Raw genomic sequence first — 21482 nt, forward strand, 5'->3', positions numbered from 1 at the left:
GCACACACAAAACAGAGGGCAAGATAATGTTCCATTACCAACTTCATGGGCACTGGTGGGTACAAGTCACAGGCCCACATTTTCTCAGCGTTGAAAGGTTGGAGTAGCTCAGAGGTTTTAACGTCTCATTCCCCAGGGCCCCTGGGCTTCAGTAGGGTGGGCCTCAGGGGAGACAGAAGGGTCAATCGGCAGGGATAAGATCCCTCACTGCATAATTTTTCAACCAGAATGGACCGACAGCTATGATTCCTTTATTGGGATATGATGTTTAATTTTCTTGGGAAACAAGTGTGGAAACCACTGGATTAGTTGAGCTCCGAGTTCTCTAAGTCTGGAGTTCCTATCAGAGAAATAGCATCAAATGTGCTTTGAACATAAGAAAATTTCACTATCCAGGAGTAAAAGTGAGAGCAGTGCATGTGGTGCAGGGGAGCCAGCCTGCCCCAGGACAGGCAGCATCCTTTCCACCATCTGTGTGACTGACCCCCTGTGCTCCTCTGGGTAGGAGGCTCGAGGCTGCCTATGTCTCTGCATCTGGGGCGCAGCTCTTTATGCAACCTGGCCCCTCACTGCAAGCAGCCCCTTCACTGGCTGCTCCATGGAAGACACAGCAATGGGCTCTTCTGCTGCAGAGAACGCTAGAAGGAAAGTGGCTCTGGGGCCACTTGCCCAAGTTTTCAGGCCCATTCTGGCTAAGAATAATCTTTATTTCTTCTACTTCACTGTATCAAAAGACAACACAAGATAGTGCAGTGATAACGCTGTATCTTAGTTAATATGGCATGTTGAAGTGTGCATACTGTGGGCACTTGATAAACACAGCATGCACCCTCTTTTTGTCCCCACAGGGGCCAGGGTGGCATTGCTGAGAAAACAAGGGCACTGTTTACCAAATGAACACCTTGGCAGCCTTGGGCTCCTCAACGGCTTGTATCATTTCAGCCGTCTTCAAACAACCACATGAGGCAGGAAACTTTTAGATGAGGGAACTGAGGCTCAGGGAGGGTAAGTGACTTGCTGAGGTCATCAGAGCCTGCATCTGACCAGGGAGTGACCCAAACCCTTGCTCTTTCTCTGATGCCCCCCTGGCTCTCTCAACATGGCAGGGCTGCCCGTCTGAGGATGGGATTAGGAGAAAGCTGGGCTGCGGAGAGGTGAGGGTTGGATCCCCCATTTGCATTCTGGAGTTGAAAATTCTAGAAGATTGGGGTGGGGTTAGGGTAGAGCCAAGCTCTGGAATCCAGGAAGTGGCAATGCAGCTTAGAAAATCCCGGGCAGTGGGCCACAGCTGGCAGCAGGGACTTGGCCCAGGAGAGGCAGGCCAGGGGCAGACGAGCCAGCCTGAGAGGTCTTGGCAGCCAAAGGTCAGGCAGGGCAGGGCACAGCACCACCCGAATGTTGGCCCACAGCGAGGGCAACTTTGATCAACTGGCACCTGCAGTTCTGCAGTTGAATCATCAAGTGGGGGAATTGACAAAACAATGAGATGCCCAAGGGCGCTCAGCAAGTTAGGGGCAGAGCCCATCTCCTGACCTCTCCTGAGCTCTTCCTGCAGCCCCCACTGTCCCCAAGGCTTCTTGTGCCATGCCTTGAGTTCTTGTGTTTCTTGGTGAACCCTCCTGTCGCTCTCTCTCTTCTGGCATATGGCGTGACTCATTTCTCTGCCGTCAGCACATGCAAAGCAGCCCTGCTCATTCTTTTCCTGGTGTCCATCCTGCAGCTCCCAGCCCCAGCATTTACAGAGAAGCTGTTCAATAAACACCATGCATTGGGTCCATGTGTGTTCTTACAGTTGTCGCCTGCCCTGCTGATATCAGGTCCCTGGATCCAGGTACAGATTCTCAAGTCAAAGGAGGGTGAGGAAGACAAGGTCCCAAAGGCAGATTCCAGGGATTCAAATCCCAGCATAGCTATCTACACGTGAGCCTGGACGAGCTCCGAGACTCCAGGGAGCTGCGTTTTCCTTCTGCCGAGTGGCACGTGTGGCGCAAGTGAATGAGTGAATAAACAGAGAGCCTCCCAGGAGGTGCCATTCACTGTGGCCTCATAGTGGCTTTCGGGGAGCTGAGTCTTCACACAATCCAGCCACCTATGGTCGTGATGTGCTGGTGTCTCTGGCTCTCAGGGGGTCCTTAGGAAGCGCAAATTGCCAGCGTCCCTCCCCATCGCCTCAGCAACGGGGTCAGCTCCGTCTCCCTCTCCTGCTTCATTGCTGGCTTTGAGTTCTGGGACCCCAAATTTCTTGTGGCCCCGACACATGCCTGCTCACACCTTTCCCTGGGCCTAGAGTGTCCTCCTCTTCTTCTGTACCTGCCTCTCCCTCATGCATCCTTCCAGCCAAGCCCAGTGACCCATCTCCAAGGAGGCCTCCTGACATCAGCATTGCCTACCTGACCCTTATCCTGCCAGAGTCAGAGAAATGGCAGAGTGTAGGTTGGTGTGGAGAATGTGTGTTGTGTATGTTCATACGTGTGTGCATGGTCATGTATGTGTGTGTGCTCTGTGTGTGTGTGTGTGTGTGTGAATGCACATGTGTACCCGGGTGCAGAGTTGGCCCAATTCTCCTCAGCGTGACTTCCTCCTGGCCAGATTATTTTGGCCTTCAGCTTGAGTCCTCAGTGACTTCCCGGTTCTGTGGGCTTCCTTCCTCCTTCGGGCCCTGTCACCTGGCAGGACAGGTTTTCTTCCTGGCCAGGTGGCTTTAGAAAGGCCAGGAATCCAGCCGGCCCAGCAGGGGCCCAGGATGTTCCCCTGGCCAACTGCTCCCTTCTGGAGCCCCCACCCTCCCTTTCTCTTGCTCTGCTGCCCTGGGCCTGGCTTGAGCAAGGGGAGCCATTGCCTTCCATTCCCTAGGCTTGGCCTGGGCCTGTCCACCGCTGCTCCAGATCAATGACTGACTGTGGGTTGAGAAAGCTGTCTAGAGGGGCATGACCCCAGATACAGTGTCAGGTGGGGAGGGTCTCTTCTCCAAGACCACTCTTCCGGAGCTCAGGGAACAGGCCAGAGAAGACGCTAATGTTTCTCTGCATGGACCGTGTGCTAGGCATCGTGCTAAACACTTCACCGCAATTGTGACATCTGGTTCTCACCATGGGAAGGGGGCCCATCCATAGTCCCATGCTGAGGACAGGAAAGCACCTGATGCCTGAGCCTGTGCTCAGGATCCCAAAGCCATGAGCTCATGTGAAAACAGGCCATTTGGAAATTGCACACCAGTACCGGGGAAGTGACAGTCAGAGACCACACTGAGTCATCAGGAACTCCCGCGTTGCCCTCAGGAGCCAGATGATGGCTGATGGCACTTGTGAAGGTGTAACTCTCCTGGAGGTGCCCCCTGTGGAAGCCGCCAGGGAAGACGTTACATGGGAGTAACAAGGTCACTTTTCCTCACCCCTACAGCTTCCGCTCCCAGATGTTCTGTCCTGCTCCTTAAGATTAGCTGAGTCACAAGTCAGTCCCCCAGATGTGATGAGCCCTTCCTAGGACGCGGGAACTGATGGGCTTTTAAACCCTGGGTGTGATGCTATGACCAGAGATGAGAAGTCGAGTGTCCGGCTTCCAGCTGTGATCTAGCAATGTTGAAGCTTGAGTAGGTAATCTCCTCAACCACCTGGACCCCTGTTTTCTCACAGGTAAAGGAGTGACCACAAGAGTTGCTGTTCCAACTGCAGGCAGGGATAGTTGTGAATGGCAGATAAGAGATGATGGTATGCCACATGAAGGCCTTAAAAGGAAAAGCACAGTGAGAGACTTGGTATCATCGTCAATTCTCAGCATTATACGCAGCACCCCTGCTCAGAGCCTAAGGAACACAACAAAATGGACAAAGACGTAAGTAAAGTCCCTGGTGCATGGCAGGCTCACGGCTGGCCCTCAGTAAATATTGGTTCCCTGCTCTTCTTACCTCTTCAGAACCTCCTCAAACTAGGGGTAAACAAATGCCTGCCTGACGGCTCCCAAAAGAGGAGCTGATATATCACATACTGTTCCCGCGCTGGCCGGCACCTCAGGCTCCCAGAAGCATCCCTTCCTGGCAGCCGGCTTTGGACCACGTCGTGATCCACCAGGGCATGTGCTACCTGGGGCCATTTCCATGCTTCTTTCCAGCCCAGGCAGCCACGAGCATGAGCTCAGGTCACCATGCTGGCCACCAGGCCCACCCTCCCTCTGAGGTCTGTGGTGTGACGATGTCTGCAGATGTACAGTGTCATCCCTGGGGATGCCGTATGGGTCCTCAAACCCTTAGTCCCCAGAGCAAATAGGTACACCCAGCAAGCCCTCTGTTTTTGCTCCACGTCTTTCCAAAGAGGTAATGTCTTTCTCTTTCTCTTTCTCTTTCTTTGCATCCTCAGTGCAAATACCAATGGTAACCATTGAACCCAGGCTCTTGTTGTCTGTGTGTGTATGTGGGGATGGGGGCATTTTCTTATCAAGGTCAAGAATTGTTTTTAAGATGGACGCTCCCACACAGGTACTGTGGACTGTTGGTTGTTTGGTTTGGCTGTGTGTGTGCTGTGTCCACCATGGATCTTCCTATTCTTAGAACCTAGTGTGTTTGCAGAAGTCCCAGAAGACTGGTTTTGGAATTGTTCCTGACTTTTGGGCTTCGTGGGTGGGAATCACCTTGAGGGAAGTGATCCTTTCCTCTGCTCAAGTCCCTGGCTTGCCACTGCTCTCTCCTCAATGTCATGTGCTCCCCCTAAACCTGTGGGCTGGACTGGGTACCTAGAGGAGGCAAGGGCAGGCTCTCTCTCCAGGGAGCATCTCAGGGTCTGCCTCCTGGGCATGTGCAGATGGACACACCTTCATCCGGAGGCAAACAGTGCCTGCCAACAGCAGGTGCCAAGGGCATTGGAGATCTTGGTCTGTAAGCAGGGAGTGGGGGTGTGACCTGTGGAGAGCCTAAGGCACTTGGAGAATGGCAGGGGGGCCCTCCTACATGTATCAGGCAGGAAGCAGAGGATACCTTGGCTGGGATTTTTGAAGAAACTTGTAAGTGAAGGGACAATTTGCACAGATGCCATTGGGTTAATGGAACTAATAGGATGTAAGGCACCCAGGGACTGGCCACTGTGGGAGCTATTAGCAGCCTGCAGGCCAAAGGGACAGAGGAGGAAACAGAGTTACAGGAGTTGGCTTCAAAGTGTGAGATGTGGGAGGAGGCTGCCCTGCAGAAGCCGTGGCTCCCTGGGGCACAGCCAGTCCCAGAGCAAGACAAAAGTGGGAGGGCAGGAACTCTGACCTCTCTCCCCTCCGCCATCCAATATCCTGCCAGCACTCCCCATTGGCTGGAGCCAGCTGGGGCCAGCGGGCAATGAGCCCGGGGATATGCTCCATAGACAGTATCTTCTTGGGGCCCAGAGCAGGGCAAGAAAGGCACACAGGGATGCAAGGGACTCATGGAACCATGGACTCAGAGTGCTCTCAGAGTTAGCCAGGGTGTAGCCCCGGCTGTGCTGCTCATCTCACATATAGTTTTCAGCAGCTGGCTTTGCCATGCTCAGTTTCAGCTTCCTCTATGGGAGGGAAGATGCGACGCCAGGTCATTGTGCCTCAGAGCATGCTGCAAGTATTGCTCATGTATGCAGGAAAATCCTGGGAGCCACACAGCTTCTGCCTAATAGCCAGCGCTCCTGTCAGCATAAACCCACTGCCATCTCGGGTGGGAGGTACTTCTGGGCCGTATCACCCCATCATGTGGCCCACCCCAAGGCACACTCAAAATTGTACCTGGACAGCTGGGAAGGGAGGGCTCATCTGTGGGCCTGTCCCATAGGGCTAGGGGCTGTGGGGAGGTGACTCTAACCAGCGCTCCTCAACTGTTAGAGCTGGAGGGGCAATGCCACTGGTTCCATGTACGATGGGGATAGAAAGCTTCCTTACAACATACCTCTATTGAGATTGTTAAAAAGATAGACAGTTTAAAAAAACACATGGTTATGGTTATAGGATGGGGATGCGGCAAAAGCCATGATGGTGGTGGTAATTAGGTGATTCGTGACTGAAATTTAAGGAAGAAATAATACCAGTTATGCACCAACTTCCAGAAAGCTAAAGAAAAAGGGATATTTTCCAGTTCATTTTATGAGGTCAGCACTCATAAAATTACTTTGATACCGAAACCAGAAAGAGACATCACAAAAAAGAATACAGATGTATCCCTCATGAACATAAATGCAAACATTTTTAAAATTTTTAGCAAGTTGAATCAAAATATGTATGAAAGTGATAATATACCATGACCGAATGGGATTTACCACAGGAAAGTAAATCGGTTTAACATTTGAAAAGCCAGTCAATGAAATGCACCATATTAAGTGAGTAAGCAAGAAAAATCATATGATTATCCCAACAGATGCAGAAAATAGCACGTGACAATAATCCAACATCCATTTATGATAAAGACTCTTAGCAAACTGGGAATAGAAGGGGGCATCCTCAGTCGGATACAAAGGCTGGTATAGAAAACCCACAGCTAACATCACACTCAGTGGTGAAAGGTTGAATGATTTCCCCCAAGATCAGAAATAAGAAAACAAACCGGCAAAAGATTTGAACAGACATTTCACCAAAGAAGATACATAGACAGCAAGTCAGCACAGGAAAAGATGTTCGGTACATTAGTCATTAGGAAAATGCACATTTAAACAACAAGATACCACTACACACCTCAGAAAGCCCCTTTCTTCAGGTTTGTTGTTCCAGGCCGAGGCAGGCGGATCACTAGGTCAGGAGTTCAAGACCAGCCTGGCCATTATAGTGAAATCCGGTCTCTACTAAAAATATAAAAAATTAGCCAGGTGTGGTGGCACGCGCCTGTAGTCCCCAGCTACTCGGGAGGCTGAGGCAGGAGAATTGCTTGAACCTGAGAGGTGGAGACTGCAGTGAGCCAGATTGCCCCGCTACACTCCAGCCTGGGCAACAGAGTGAGACTGTGTCTCAAAAAAAAAAAAAATCTTTATTTTTTAATATTTGCCCTGGCTGGGGGATACTTGGCTGCTTTACCTTATCCTGGAGACAGCGTACTATCTCCCTAACCCTCCTGCGGAACCCTTTCAGCTTCCCTCTGAACCTCTATATCATCCTTCATAGGTTTTTTTGGCACGTCTTTAGGAAAGCAAAAAGTTTATGGCAGTGGGATAAGTGCAGGAGGAGTTGTGGGGAGACTGGGCTCCAGCCCTACCACTCTGTGCTAACTTCCTGGGCTACCTATTCTGACCCCTGACTTGTTCCCCAATGATGAGCTCCATCTCAACTATGAGCACCTCCAGCACCCACCTGCCTTTCCAGCACCCCAGGGGCCTCCCTGACTCCTCCTGCTCTCCTATATCCACATCCAGTCCTTCCCCAAGCCACAGGCGCCACTCTTCCAGTGTGTGTACAGTGAGTCCTCATTTCTGTCTCACTGCCAGCCACAGCCCAAGCATCTCTTGTGTACCCTTTTGCCAGTGTCTCTGGTGGGGTCTGTTCTGGGCCCCCCGCCTGAGGACCCAAACTTCCTATCTCCTTGCATTGGGGGACACTGGCTTTAGGGCTCAGGTCAGGCACCAGCTCTTCCAGGAAGGCTTTCTGGCTGCTCCACCATCCCCTATCACTGATACCTATGCTAGGGATGCAGTGACCCAGGCTGTCTTGTGGGAGCCACCAAGACTTTAGCAAAAGTATCTGAGATCCCTGGCAGGGCTGGAGCCCAGTTGGACCTTTGGTCCTTGGCAAAAACAATTCATCACAAAAACTTTCAAACATACACAGTAGTAGAAAGAGCAGTATCTATCACAGCATCTGTCACGCAGCTGCCACAAAGATCTGCTATGGCCAGCCCCCAGTCCCTGGCTCCTAGCCCCCAGCCCCCGTTGTGTTAATTCCCCCTTAGGTACTTCAACATACACCTCTGAAAGGTAAAGGTTCTGTTTAAAACTCTACAATGATATTGAAGAAAACCTAGGCAATACCATTCAGGACATAGGCATGGGCAAGGACTTCATGTCTAAAACACCAAAAGCAATGGCAACAAAAGCCAAAATTGACAAATGAGATCTAATTAAACTAAAGAGCTTCTGCACAGCAAAAGAAACTACCATCAGAGTGAACAGGCAACCTACAGAATGGGAGAAAATTTTTGCAATCTACTCATCTGACAAACGGCTAATATCCAGAATCTACAAATAACTCAAACAAATTTACAAGAAAAAATCAAACAACCCCATCAAAAAGTGGGCAAAGGATATGAACAGACACTTCTCAAAAGAAGACATTTATGCAGCCAAAAGACACATGAAAAAATGCTCATCATCACTGGCCATCAGAGAAATGCAAATCAAAACCACAATGAGATACCATCTCACACCAGTTAGAATGGTGATCATTAAAAAGTCAGGAAACAACAGGTGCTGGAGAGGATGTGGAGAAATAGGAACACTTCTACACTGTTGGTGGGACTATAAACTAGTTCAACCATTGTGGAAGTCAGTGTGGCGATTCCTCAGGGATCTAGAACTAGAAATACCATTTGACCCAGCCATCCCATTACTGGATATATACCCAAAGGATTATAAATCATGCTGCTATAAAGACACATGCACACATGTGTTTACTGTGGCACTATTCACAATAGCAAAGACTTGGAACCAACCCAAATGTCCATCAATGATAGACTGGATTAAGAAAATGTGGCACATATGCACCATGGAATATGATGCATCCATAAAAAAGGATGAGTTCATGTCCTTTGTAGGGACATAGATGAAGCTGGAAACCATCATTCTCAGCAAACTACTGCAAAGACAAAAAACCAAATACCACATGTTCTCACTCATAGGTGGGAACTGAATAATGAGAACACTTGGACACAGGATGGGGAACATCACACACCGGGGCCTGTTGTGGGGTGGGGGGACAGGGGAGGGATAGCATTAGGAGATATACCTAATGTAAATGACGAGTTAATGGGTGCAGCACACCAACATGGCACATGTATACATATGTAACAAACCTGCACGTTGTGTGCATGTACCCAAGAACTTAAAGTATAATTAGAAAAAACTCTACAATGATATTATTATTAAGCCTAACTATATTAACAAGAACTCCTTAATGTTAATTAATATCCATCAGTTGTAATTTCCTCAGTTGTCCCATAAATGCCTTTTTATAATAATTTATGCAAATCAGGGCCCAGACAGGGTATACACATTGCCTTTGGTTGATAGATCTCTCAAGTCTCTTTAATCCATAACAGTTTTCCCCTCGCTCCCCTTTTTATTTTTTTAAAAAATTTCTTTTATATATTAGAAAAAAGCCGGGTCATTTGTCCTCTGAGCTTTCTATATTCTCAGTTTCACTGATTGCTGTTGCATCTCTGTGTTCTTATTCACCACGCCCCCGATCTTGTGCGTTGCTTGTGAACTTACGGTTACATTCAGAAGCTTGATTAGGTTCGGGTTCAGTTTTTTTTTAAATAATTTTTCAGAAGTGGTGCCAGGTGCTTCCTGTTGCATTTTATTGGGAGGTGCACAATTTCTGATTCTTTCTGTGAAGTGACAACTCATCAGTAGATTCAGATGCTGTTGATTTCATCTATCCATTGTAAATTTCCCACAGCCTTTCACCTTATGGTTCTAGCAGCCATTATTATAATATAATTTAATATATAATATATGTATATAAAATATGTAATTTAGTGGCTCATTATTTTATTAGTTCTGCAAAGTGGTGATGGCCTATTATTCTTTCTGCACTTCCTAGGTGAAATTCTTCTATAACATTCTTCACTTCATCGATTATTTCCTTAGACTGAGGTTTATACAGGAAAGGCAGGGTAAATGCTTGATTCTTTCTCTTTTAAATGTTTTCAAAATAATATATTGGTTCCCTAGCATCCTCCAACAGTAACAAATAAGTTTTTATTTATTTATTTATTTATTTTATATTTATTTATTATTTATTATTATTATTATTTTGAGATGAAGTCTCGCTCTGTCACCCAGGCTGGAGAGCAGTGGCACAATCTCCGCTCTCCGCTCACTACAATCTCGGCTCACTACAATCTCTGCTTCCTGGGTTCAAGCGATTCTCCTGCCTCAGCCTCCCAAGTAGCTGGGATTATAGGCACGCACCACCACGCCTGGCTAATTTTTGTATTTTTAGTAGAGATGGGATTTCACCATGCCATGTTGACCAGGCTGGTCTCAAATTCCTGACCTCAAGTAATCCACCCGTCTCAGCCTCCCAAAATGCTGGAATTACAGGCGTGAGCCACTGTGGCTGGCTGAGTTTTTAAAAATATTATGAACTCAATATTTTGTTTGCTTCGAGCCATTTTAGTCTTTTTTTTTTTTTTTTTTTTTTTTTTTGAGGCAGGGTCTCACTTTGCTGCCCAGGCTGGAGTGCAGTGGCGCACTTCTAGCTCCCTGCTACCTTGACCTCCCGGGCTCAAACAATCCTCCCACCTCAGCCTTCTGAGTAGCTGGGACTACAGGCAAGTGCCACCACACCCAGCTAATTTTGTTCACTTTTTGTAGAGATGAGGTCTCCCTATGTTCCCCAGGCTGGTCTTGAGTTCCTGGACTCAAGTAATCCTCCTGTCTCAGCCTCCCAAAGTTCTGGGATTACAGGCATGAGTCACTGCTCATTGTAGTCATTTTTTAATGGTAAAATTGTCCCATCATTGACCAGTATGAGGCATTTTGAGTTGGCTCCTTCTAACTTCCTTGCTTTTGTGTGTAACAAGAAACCTCATCTGATATTTTTCCTTCCCTAGCCCTGGAATCATCCATTTCTCCAAGGTGCCCTGGGTCCTTGGAGAGCCCAGTCTGGAACGATAATGCTCATTGCCTCTGAGTTGGTGTGACTTATAGGGCTTTTTAGTGGCTGGATCTTTTGAAAGAGAAAATCCATCATGAGCTCATATTGATATTTCCAATTCAAGTTGATGATGACAGGGCTTTTAACCTTATTTTATCTTACAGTTGTATTTCTTTTATATTATGCTGAAAATTTTGGTTCCTAACTATATTAACATCATTCCCTCTCTTTAAAGCAGCAAGAGTTCTTAACCTCAGGTACATGGAAGGACTTTGGGACTCTATGCACCCCTGGAGTTAGATGGTTAGATGTAAAATGGCATGTGAGCATGGATGAAAAATGTGACTGTGAGCATATGTGTGTGCCAGTTGAGTGCCTATATGAGTGTATTAGTAGATGAACACACACACATTTGACAACCCTCCCCCCCCCCCACACACACACAAAGAATTATCTGGTGGTCCAAAACATCAAGAGTGCCAAGAATATGCCTGACAAGGTGGCTCACGCCTGTAATCCCAGCACTTTGGGAGGCCAAGGCAGGCAGATCACGAGGTCAAGAGATCAAGACCATCCTGGCCAACATGGTGAAACCCCGTCTCTACTAAAAATACAAAAACTAGCTGGGCATGGTGGTGGGCGCCTATAGTCCCAGCTACTCGGGAGGCTGAGGCAGGAGAATTACTTGAACCTGGGAGGTGGAGGTTGCAGTGAGCCGAGATCGCACCACTGCACTGCAGCCTGGGGACAGAGCGAGACTCCATCTCTAAAATAAATAAATAAATAAATAAAATTAGGGCCAAGATTAGAAACCCTTCTGATAATGTAATGAATATATGGATCCTTTCCTAAAAAATAATGGGGAGTTGCATTGGGAAATGCCATAGAAAGACTATAGTGATTGTATTAATTTCCTAGGGCTATTGTAACAGCACCACAAACTAGGTGGCAAAACAGCAGAAATGCATGGCTTCACAGGCCTGGAGGCTACAAGTCTGAGATCAAAGGTGTCGGTAGGGTTGTTTCCTTTTGAAGGTGGTGAGGGTGAATCTGTCCCATGCCTCTCTCCTAGCTTCTCGTGGTTTGCTGGCATTTGGGGCATGGCTGGGCTCCTAGAAGCATCACCCTGATCTCTGCCTTCTTCTTCATGTGTGTCTATTTCTCTGTGTCCAAATTTCCTGCTTTTATAAGGGCACCAGTCATATTGGATTGGGCTAACCCTAATGACCTTGTCTTGATTACATCTGCCAAAAACCCCATTTCCAAATAAACCCCTAGTTCACATTCTGAGGAACTAGGGGTTAGGACTTCACTGTATCTTTCTGAGGGGACACAATTCAACCTATACCTACAATGGTGCTGCTCCCCTCTGCAGCAGTAGGGTAGTGCAGTGGTTGAGTGCCGACACTGGGGGTCACACTTCCTGGGTTCAACTATGGAGGTGGCATAAGTACAGGAGAAGTTGTGGGGAGACAGGGTTCTAGCCCTACACTGATAATACGTTCAAAGATTTCTTATCTGTGCCTCTGTGAAGTGGGATGAGGTCAGTATCCACTTCCTACGGAGGTTATGAAAAATAAATGAGTTAATCTGTATGAAGTCCTTGGTCCAGCATCTGACACACGGTAGTGTGACACTCTGAGTGTCAGCTGAGTAAGCACGGCCATCACTGTCGTTTTGCTGGGCACCGAGGGTGGGCTGGCTGGGAAGGGTGTCAGCATGAAGGAAGTCATGGATGACATGGGTGCAGAATCCGGAGCCTGCTTACCTCGCTATGCTTACGGGGCATCCCTACCTAAGGATAAGAGGGAAGGGGGACTTCCATTTAGTGCCAGACACTGGGGCAAGGGCTCACGAAGATCACCGCTGATGCCCATTGCCACCTGGCCAAGGAGACCTTTGTATCTCCATTTTCCTAGTGAGGAATGTGAGGTTTGCAGGCCTTGAGGAATCGGCCAGAACTCCGGCTACTGACTCAGTTCTCCTTCCTCTCCAACCCTCCGCAGGGGTGAAGGGCAGGCTCAGAGGACCCTTCTTCTGCTTCAGCCCTTCCCCAGCTTATCCTGGTGGGCCAAGCCCCGCCCAGGTAGGAAGAGCCCTCTGGTCTCCGCCACACTCAGCTCTCCAGTGCTCTGTCTGTGAAATGGGGGCCAAGGCACCTGCCGATGTGCCCCAGTGGGCTGGGGGCAAGGGCATTGTGAAAGCACATTGGGAATCCTGGCCAGCGCCCATGGACAGAAGGTGCTTGCTGGGTGCCTGCAACATCCCAGCCTTTCATGGTGGAACCCCTTGGGCGCCTTTTCTTCTTACAGTTGGTACATTGGCTCTGGCCTCAAGATCACCACATCCCTCACAAAAGCTAGAGCCCACGTGATTTTTTTCCGGTAAAAAAAAAAATCCTTAGTTTAGGCATGTGGACTGTTTGCTTACACATCTGCAAGATCAGCTGTCTTTGCAGTTTAAGTTCAGTGATGCTTGGGGCTGTGGTACCTGTCCTTGGCGGCCCTCAGCTCTGCCCCAGGTTGTCTGGTGAAGCCGCTGGGCTCTGGTCACACTGGCCTGACATCTCTCAGCATCCCCCCAACCCCTACTGAGGCTCTGACTCTTTCTGCCTTGGGCCTTCACATGTTGTCCCCAGCCTGCACACTCCTCCCTCCCCCAGTGTAATTCTCTGCCACCCTTCACATGGCAGCTGTAGAGTCTCTGCTGGGGATACATGTCAGCCATGGGGCAGGGGCTGGGAGGACATTCCCTGGAGACCTTCCTTCACAGCCTGCATTGTTGTGGGATGGATCTGTGAACTTCTGCCACCCAGCTCAGGGAGGTGGTGTCAGGAACGGGGCTGGGCTCTCCTTCCCCCACCATATCCCCAGTGCCCAGTACGGGGCTTGGAAACCTGGAGATGCTCTCTATATAGACAGACGAATGCCTCTTTCCAGGAAGGGAGCTGGCCTGTGTTCCCCTGGCTCTGACAGCTGGGACTCCATGGGCCCAGGGCTGCTGGGCCAGGCCATTGGAAATGACAGCTGACACCTTCGGAGCATGACTAGGTGTCTGGCACCCCTCTGAGCACTTTGCATGTATTAACTTTTATATTCTCCCCAATTACCTACCAGAGAGATACTATAATTAGTCCTACTTTTAAAAACTTTTTATGTTGAAATAATTTCACGCTTGAAAAAAATATTGCAAAAATGGTCCAAAAAGTTCCTGCCACACCTTCCCATGGCACAAACCCATGGCACAGTGATCAAAACCAGGACACTGATAACGGTATGACACTGTTGACAATCCATAGATGAGTTTTCCTGTCAATATCCTTTTTGTGCTCCAGGATCTCATACAGGACCACTTTGCACTTGTGGTCCTGTCTCCTTAGAGCGGAGGGTTCTAAGGAGAACCTTGCATCTGTCCTTGTCTTTCATGACCTTTGCACTTTTGAAGAGTCCTGATCAGTTGTTTTGTGGAAATGTCTCTCAGTGTTGATTTGTCTTATGCTTCCTCATGTTCAAATTCAGATGATGTATGTATTTTTGGGCAAGAAAACCACAGAAGGGAAGCCATGCCCTACTCAGTGCATTGCATCAGGAGCTACTTGACATTGCACGAATCCCATTTTCAAGATGAATAATCTGCAGCACTGAAAAGTCAAGAAACAGATTAGAATGCAGCTAACAGCTCACATCTGTTGAGCACTTGCCCATGCACCTGGGGCATGTATTTAGCCACTTCTACCCCTGGGGCACAGCGAGTGGATCCCCAACTCAGCAGTGAGCAGGGGAGGGAAAGGGTGAGGACAGAGGGTGGTGGATGGGAGCAGCCAGGGTGAAGGACACAGCCAGCTCCTGCAGCCTCCAGGGAGGGGCTGGGCCCACAGAGGCAGCACTGGGCCACTGTGGTGCCTCTGACCCAGGCAGATAGGGGCAGAGCTCGGGATAGGGGCCGGACCAGACTAAACAAGGCACAACCTGGGCTCTCGTTTGGGTGAATCCTCGGCCCCAAGGCTGAGGTTGGCGATAGCGGGGACACAACTGGGGCTTTGCAGGGGGAGCTGAGCTTGCTCTGCAGGCCACACTGAAGGAGTGCCCCCACCGGCCCTCTCCACTGGGCTCTGCTCATGGGGGTGGGTGAGAGGAGAAGGCAAAGTGGGGCAGGGCCCTGGGCCCCCACAGTGTCCCCTTCCAGGCTCCCCCAGCCCAAGCTAGTCATGGGGTTGGAGGGGTGAAGGACGGAGTGACCACAGCTGCCCTGTATTAGGAAAATATGCATTTTAATACAGGTTGCCCACTGCCCTCCCCAGCCTGTTCCCCCGACCACCTACCTCCTCTCTTCAGCTCAACTCAGGGCTCCCCCATGTGGCATCCTGCTCTCCCTCTGTCCAGCCTCCACTCTCTTCCTGCTGCCTGCTCTTCATCTTTTTGAGTGCTTCTCTGGGACCCAACCCATGAGACAACAGCCATCACAGGGCCCCCAGTGCTCCTAGCCCAGGGCACCCTCCAGGAGGCAGCTCCTGCAAGCCTTGCCCTCCACGCTCCCTCAACTCCCCCTCGGCTGTGGGCAGCATCCTGCTGTACCCCAGGGCAAGGGGCAGGATGGGAGATTTAGTTCCTCATAGCCAGGGGCAAGGCTGGTAGTATCAGCCCTGCTGTAGGGATGAGGAAACTGAGGCTGCAGCTTCTCTTCGGAGGCTGACAGCGGTCTCTCCTGCTTTTCTTCCTTTGCCTTGGCAGGACCAGCACAGCTGAAGTTGCTGCCACCTGACTGTGGCCTGCAATTTCCCGATTCCCTCTCCAGGCTTCTCCCCTTCCCACCTCGGCCTCTCTCTAAATCTTACTGAGAGAACCCCGGGTTTAACTTTTCTATTTTTGTCTTCCCATGGTTTTGTTTGCTGTTTCCCTCCCTGCCATCTCTCTTTGGGAGGGAGTGTAATCCACATAGAGAGGAGAGTCTTTTATATGACTTGAGATTCACAGTAGCTCACACCTCCCACCTTTGTCACCGTCACCCTGGCATCTTGAACCTAAAGTCACTTTCTGCGCTCCCTGGCATCTTGAACATAAAGTCACTTTTATCCTTTGGCCCCACCTTGCAAGACCCGCCCACTGCTGTGGCCCACTCAGGAATCCCGGACACCAAGTCTGTCCCCCGGCATCCCCCTGCACTCCGTGCCTTTGAGCATGGAGCATACATTGAGTGCTGGCTTCAAGTTCCCCCACCCAGTCTGAGCCAGAGCCCTGGAGAGAGGGTGGCAGGGACCGATGGACCCTTCTCCAGATGCACACAGCCCAGCGTCAGTGCCTCTGGGTGTCACTGTCCCCTACTGTACTGGCATTGGTAGCATCTTCGCCACGTGTACACAGGCTTAGGGCAACAGTCCCGTGGGCTGATTGGTAAGATGAGATAGTGCCTTTCAGCCTTACACATGCTCTGTAATTGCAAGGAAAGCAGCCTGGAGGCCGGCTCCAACCCTCTGGTGCCTCTGCGGTCCCATCTCATCTCAGGTCCCTCCTCTGCTTGTCCCTCCTGGCCCCATGCCCAGTGACCTATTTCCACCTCATTCCCTTCTCTCATCACCTGTGCCCTTCAGCACTTTGCAGGTGAATATGACTCAGTTCTGGCCTTTAAGGGGCCCACAGTGCAGTGGGTTCTCAGGCAGCCTGTGGCCACTGTGCCATGCTGATGTCTTTCCCCTGTGGGCTGGACAGCGGGGACTTTCTGGCTACTGGGCCCATCACACATGCACATGCCTTCTTGCTTTTCTCTCTGGAGGCTGGGACAATGTCTTGCCATGGTTCTGTCCCTCATCCCTGGTCCTCAGCCATGGCCATTGCCAGTCAGTGCTTTGTGTATTAGCTGCTTAGTAAATATGCCCAAGGGATGGATTGTAGGCTGTGGAGCAACAGACAAGGGAAGCCCCAGGTTCTGGAGAAGCCTGTGCCCAAAGAGGGGAAGGTATGTGCCCAAGATCACAAAGCTATGGTGGATTTTGTATGTATTGATTGTAGTGATTTCCAAATGCTCCATTTACTCTGGGATTAAATGAGATATTCCTTGAAAAGCAAATGCTTGACCATAGTAAGCTCTCAATAAAGCTATCTGCTATTGTTGTCATCATTACTTTACATTAGCCTGAGCTACACAAAATTGCCATTTCTGTAGGTCAGCAGTGGTTGAATATTGGCAATTTCATACAGTTCAATGCAATATTTTTCCCCCTCAAAATTGGCTTACTTTGTTTATTAAATGAATGTATTTTAAAAGGAACTTTTCATCTGTACTGTATTACTTGCACTGGCCATAGTAGAAGGTAACATGCCCCTATGCACAACGAAAGTAAGGTAATGCTGTTAGATTCTGTTTAGACATCCTTGCCTTCTCAAGACAGTATCCTGACATTGTACTCCCCTTGTTTCAGATGGAGATTAGCAAGAATTCAAGAGGAGCTGAAAGCATTCAGGACCCACTTTTTCCTTTACGGATCTGAAGAGTTAACAAGACTCTTAAAAACGGAGTTAAGAGGCCAGGTGCGGCGGCTCAAGCCTGTAATCCCAGCACTTTGGGAGGTTGACACGGGCGGATCATGAAGTCAGGAGATCGAAACCTTCCGGGCTAACATGGTGAAACCCCGTCTCTACTAAAAATACAAAAAAATTAGCCAGGCGTGGTGGCACGCGCCTGTAGTCCCAGCTACTTGGGAGGCTGAGGCAGGAGAATTACTTGAACTCGGGATGCGGAGGTTGCAGTGAGCTGAGATTGTACCACTGCACTCCAGCCTGCGCAATAGAGTGAGACTCTGTCTCAAAAAATAAAAACAAAACAAAACAAAACAAAACAAAAATCAGAGTTAAGAAACCGTGAAGGCATAACACTTCATCAGGCAGTCAGTGTCACCCCTGGGACCCCCTGAAACTCCTGGAATCTGCCGTGCTGAGGGAACCTCTGATTGGTAGGAGATGCTCTGGAAGGTCACCTTGAAATGTGGCCGGTACTAAGACAGCTGAAACAAGGCCTCTGTGAGCCTGAGCTGAGGCTCACCCATCTCCGGCCCCAGGCCCACAGCGGAGGGAGGGGCCTTCTCCTTGCAGGGTCCAGGGCTGGAAGGAACTGTAAACAGTATCCCATTCAATATTGTGGCCTCCCAGGGATGGACCGCAAGACTTGGAGGAAGAAGGACCTGCCCAGGGTCACACAGCAAATCAGGGTGGTGGGTAGGGACCTCCCAGAGCCCAGCCCTCTGAACTCTAACCCCTACTCCTTCTGCCCTACTCTAACACCTCCCTCCAAGACCCCTCACTTCTGCTGTCACCACCTGCTCCCCAGCAGGCAGGAGCAGAGGTGCTCGGGGCTTCCTAGGGGATGACTCCCTAGACTGTAACTGTTCTTTTGTTTGTTTGTTTATTTGTTTTTTGAGACAGCGTCTCGCTCTGTTTCTTAGGCTGGAGTGCAGCATCATGATTGTAGCTCACTATCGCCTCCATCTGTGCTCAAGCGATCCTCCTGCTTCAGCCTCCTAAGGAGTTAGGACTGCAGGCATGCACCAACATGCCTCGCTATTTTTTTCATTTTTAAATTTTTCATAGAGATGGAATCTTGTTATGCTGTCCAGGCTTGTAATCGTTCTTGATGAGCCGTTCTTCTTCCCCTCAAGAGGAAAAGAGGGGGGTCTCACTCATCTCTATGCCTAGCATAGTGGCTGATGCTGGAAAAACATGTGCTGGACAAAACATCAAAGACCGACCAAGCACCATGAGGTAAGTGCCATTAGCCCATTTTAAAGAAAGAAAAGTTGAGGCCCGAAGAGGTTACAGAGCTCACCCAAGGTCACACAGCTGCTAACCAGCGCAGTCAGGCTTAGAACCCGGCTTGGTCCAACACCAAACCCATACTTTTCCCAGCTGATGGTGCTGCCTGACCTCCTTGCATGCCTGCAACGTAGACAGGTCAAAGAGTAGTCCCAATAGCAGTCGAGGAACCAAAGCCCTGAGTGTGGACATGCTCTTCCAAGGACACAGAGGGGAGGACCTGAGTCCTAGCCCTAGTGCTCAGCCCTGGGCCCCCAACCAAAGCCTCCTGTCCCCAGCCCCACCCAGGCTAGGTCTCCTGCTAGGTGCACTCTACTGTTCCACCAACTCCTAGAGGTGTGATGTCACTGCCCCATCCAGCTCCTCTTGCCTGGCCTCTGCTGGAGCCTCCTTCCTGGCCTCCCTGCCCTGATCCAGGCCAGGCATTCTCATCTCCATGCACTGAGCCTTGTGGAAATCAGACCAAGTCCCTCCTGGATGGAACCCCTCCGCTGGCTTGCCTCTCTCCTTAGGACCAACTCATCTGAAGTCCCTGCCATGGCCCTGCAGGCCATGTGCCATCTAGCCCCACATCCTCCTCATCTCATCTCTTTCTCCAACCCAGACACTCCTGAAGATACCAGACATATTCCACCCATCCTGAGGACTTCGTGTTGGCTGTCCCCTCGACCTGGAAGTCTGCACAGCATTCCATGATGGGGCCACTTCTTATTCATTGATTGCCTGTCTCCACTGCAATATGAGCCCCAGGGAACATCACCCCGGCCTTTGCTGAGGCTGCACCCCCTGCCCCCACCCATGCATGGCCTGCCACGTGGTCACCCTCACTCCACAGTGCAGATCCTCGGCCTCAGCCTGGCACAAGGCTGGGTCCCAGAATCAGCTGCGCCCTTGTCACCCCACCTGGGGCCCCACACACAGGACAAATGACAGGCGTGTCTCCTCGGGTGCTGGGGACCAGCCCTGGAGTGTCCCCCATTGTTCCCAGAAATTAGCAGCGGTTGCTGCATTCAGGGGAAGCACTCCACCCCACGGGCTATGGCACTTGGGGGAGAAGAGAAAAAAGACAAGCAAGATCACCAGGCGGGCCAATGCCGGTGCCTTTTCCCTGCCTGCGATGCACACTTCATTTAATTTTTATAGTGGAGGGAGATGTGGGGTCTTTTGAGCATCGATATCCTTGTGGGCAAGTCTAAGTGTCAGACAATAAGCGGAGGAGCGGCGCTCGGAGCGCGTTGGCCCCGCTGTCAGTCTTGCCCAGATTAACAACTTCATCTGAGCCTTTGTTGATATTGACACTCGGTTGCTAGGTAACATGTTTACTGCCCAATGAATAGGACTTGAGGGCCAGTGGGGGCACAGTCAACAGATTGGCAAATAAGGCAAACGTGCCATGACTTGATGTGCCCATCGTGGTGCCCAAGGGTGCAGAGAACGCTGATCTGCACTGACCCCCGATAGGGCGAGTTGCTGTGGCCTCATGCCCAGGTGGGGAAAGTCCAGGAAAGCAGCGCGGTTTACACCCAGGGCCCAATCTCGTGATGACACAGATGCCCCTGGCCTCTTGACAAGGGTGCTTCTGTCCAGCAATGCTGTGACACCGTGTCCCTGCAACACCGTGACACGGTGTCCCTGCAACTCTGCTGCCCTGGAGAGGCCCTGCCCACCTATTGCACCCTCAGCACCTTTGGCAGCTCCTGCCCCCTACTTTATCCCTATCCACAAGGGGTGTGCTGTCCTGAAAGGAACCCACGGCTGGGAGTCAGAAGACTTTGTCACTTCCCTTGGCTGGGAGGCCGTGCATGTGTGACTCAGGCCTTGTGTTGCAGGGCCTATATGCTGCGAACGTATCCCCTGCCCTGCCTACCTCATCAGGGCATTCAAAGGAAAGGGAGGGCCCACCGTTTACTGAATGCCAGCCCTGCGCCAGGCCCTGTGCTGGGCCTGCTAGTCATTCCCTTTAGGCCTTGCAGCCACCCTGTGAGGTGGGCTGCTGACTGTGAACTCCTTTCTGATGAGTTCCTGTTAAGTGATCAGCCTTGAGGAGTAGTCGGTCTGCAGACTCCAGAACCCTCATTCCACTGTCCCACACAAAGACTTGCTCCTCTGTTCCCCACCTTAAGCTACCTGTTGACTCAAGGGCTGTGTGGAAAGGGGTCAGTCGGTCTGGCGAGCAGACGGCAAGGCCACCACAGCTGCAGGGCTCAGCAATGGGCATTTTGCTGAGCATGTTAGAGAAGCAAGGCTCCGTAAGAAAATCACACGATGTACCCAGGTAACAAACCTGCACGTGAACCCCCCAAATCTAAAATGAAAGTTGAAACTATTTTCAAAATAAAAAATCCCAAAACAAGACCAAAAGAAAATGGTTGGTCAAAACTCAACAAAGAGAAATGAGAATAATCAGACTCTGCACACGGCAGTCAAGACTGCAGGGCACAGAGGGCGCTTCCATGCGGGAATAGGAGGGGGACAAAGAAGCTGAGGAATGACCAGGAGGACAAGGAGGAGGGGAACCTGGACCTGCACAGAGCCTGGGGGCTGCAGCTCCACCATGCCCACCTGCACAAGAAGAAGCGGACACGAATATGCCAGGCTCCGTGTCTGGTGGCTACTCTGCATCCTCCACAGTCAGGCTTGCCCAAGCCACACCTGCGCTCTCCAGTTCTCACCTGAGTGGAGGCCCAGACAGGCTCCACATAGAGCCCTGATGGAGGGTCTATCATTCATTCATTCACTCCACACATATTTGGACCTTCTGTCTGCCAGGCTCTGCGACTGTTGCAGCTGTCGCTATGAAGGACACAAGCCAGGTCCTCACTTTCATGGAGACTTCGATGTGGCAGAGAAGGTGGACATGAGACATCTGATAATTAC

Source organism: Gorilla gorilla, chromosome 11 (assembly GCF_029281585.2).
Source record: "Gorilla gorilla gorilla isolate KB3781 chromosome 11, NHGRI_mGorGor1-v2.1_pri, whole genome shotgun sequence".
NCBI lineage: Eukaryota > Metazoa > Chordata > Mammalia > Primates > Hominidae > Gorilla > Gorilla gorilla.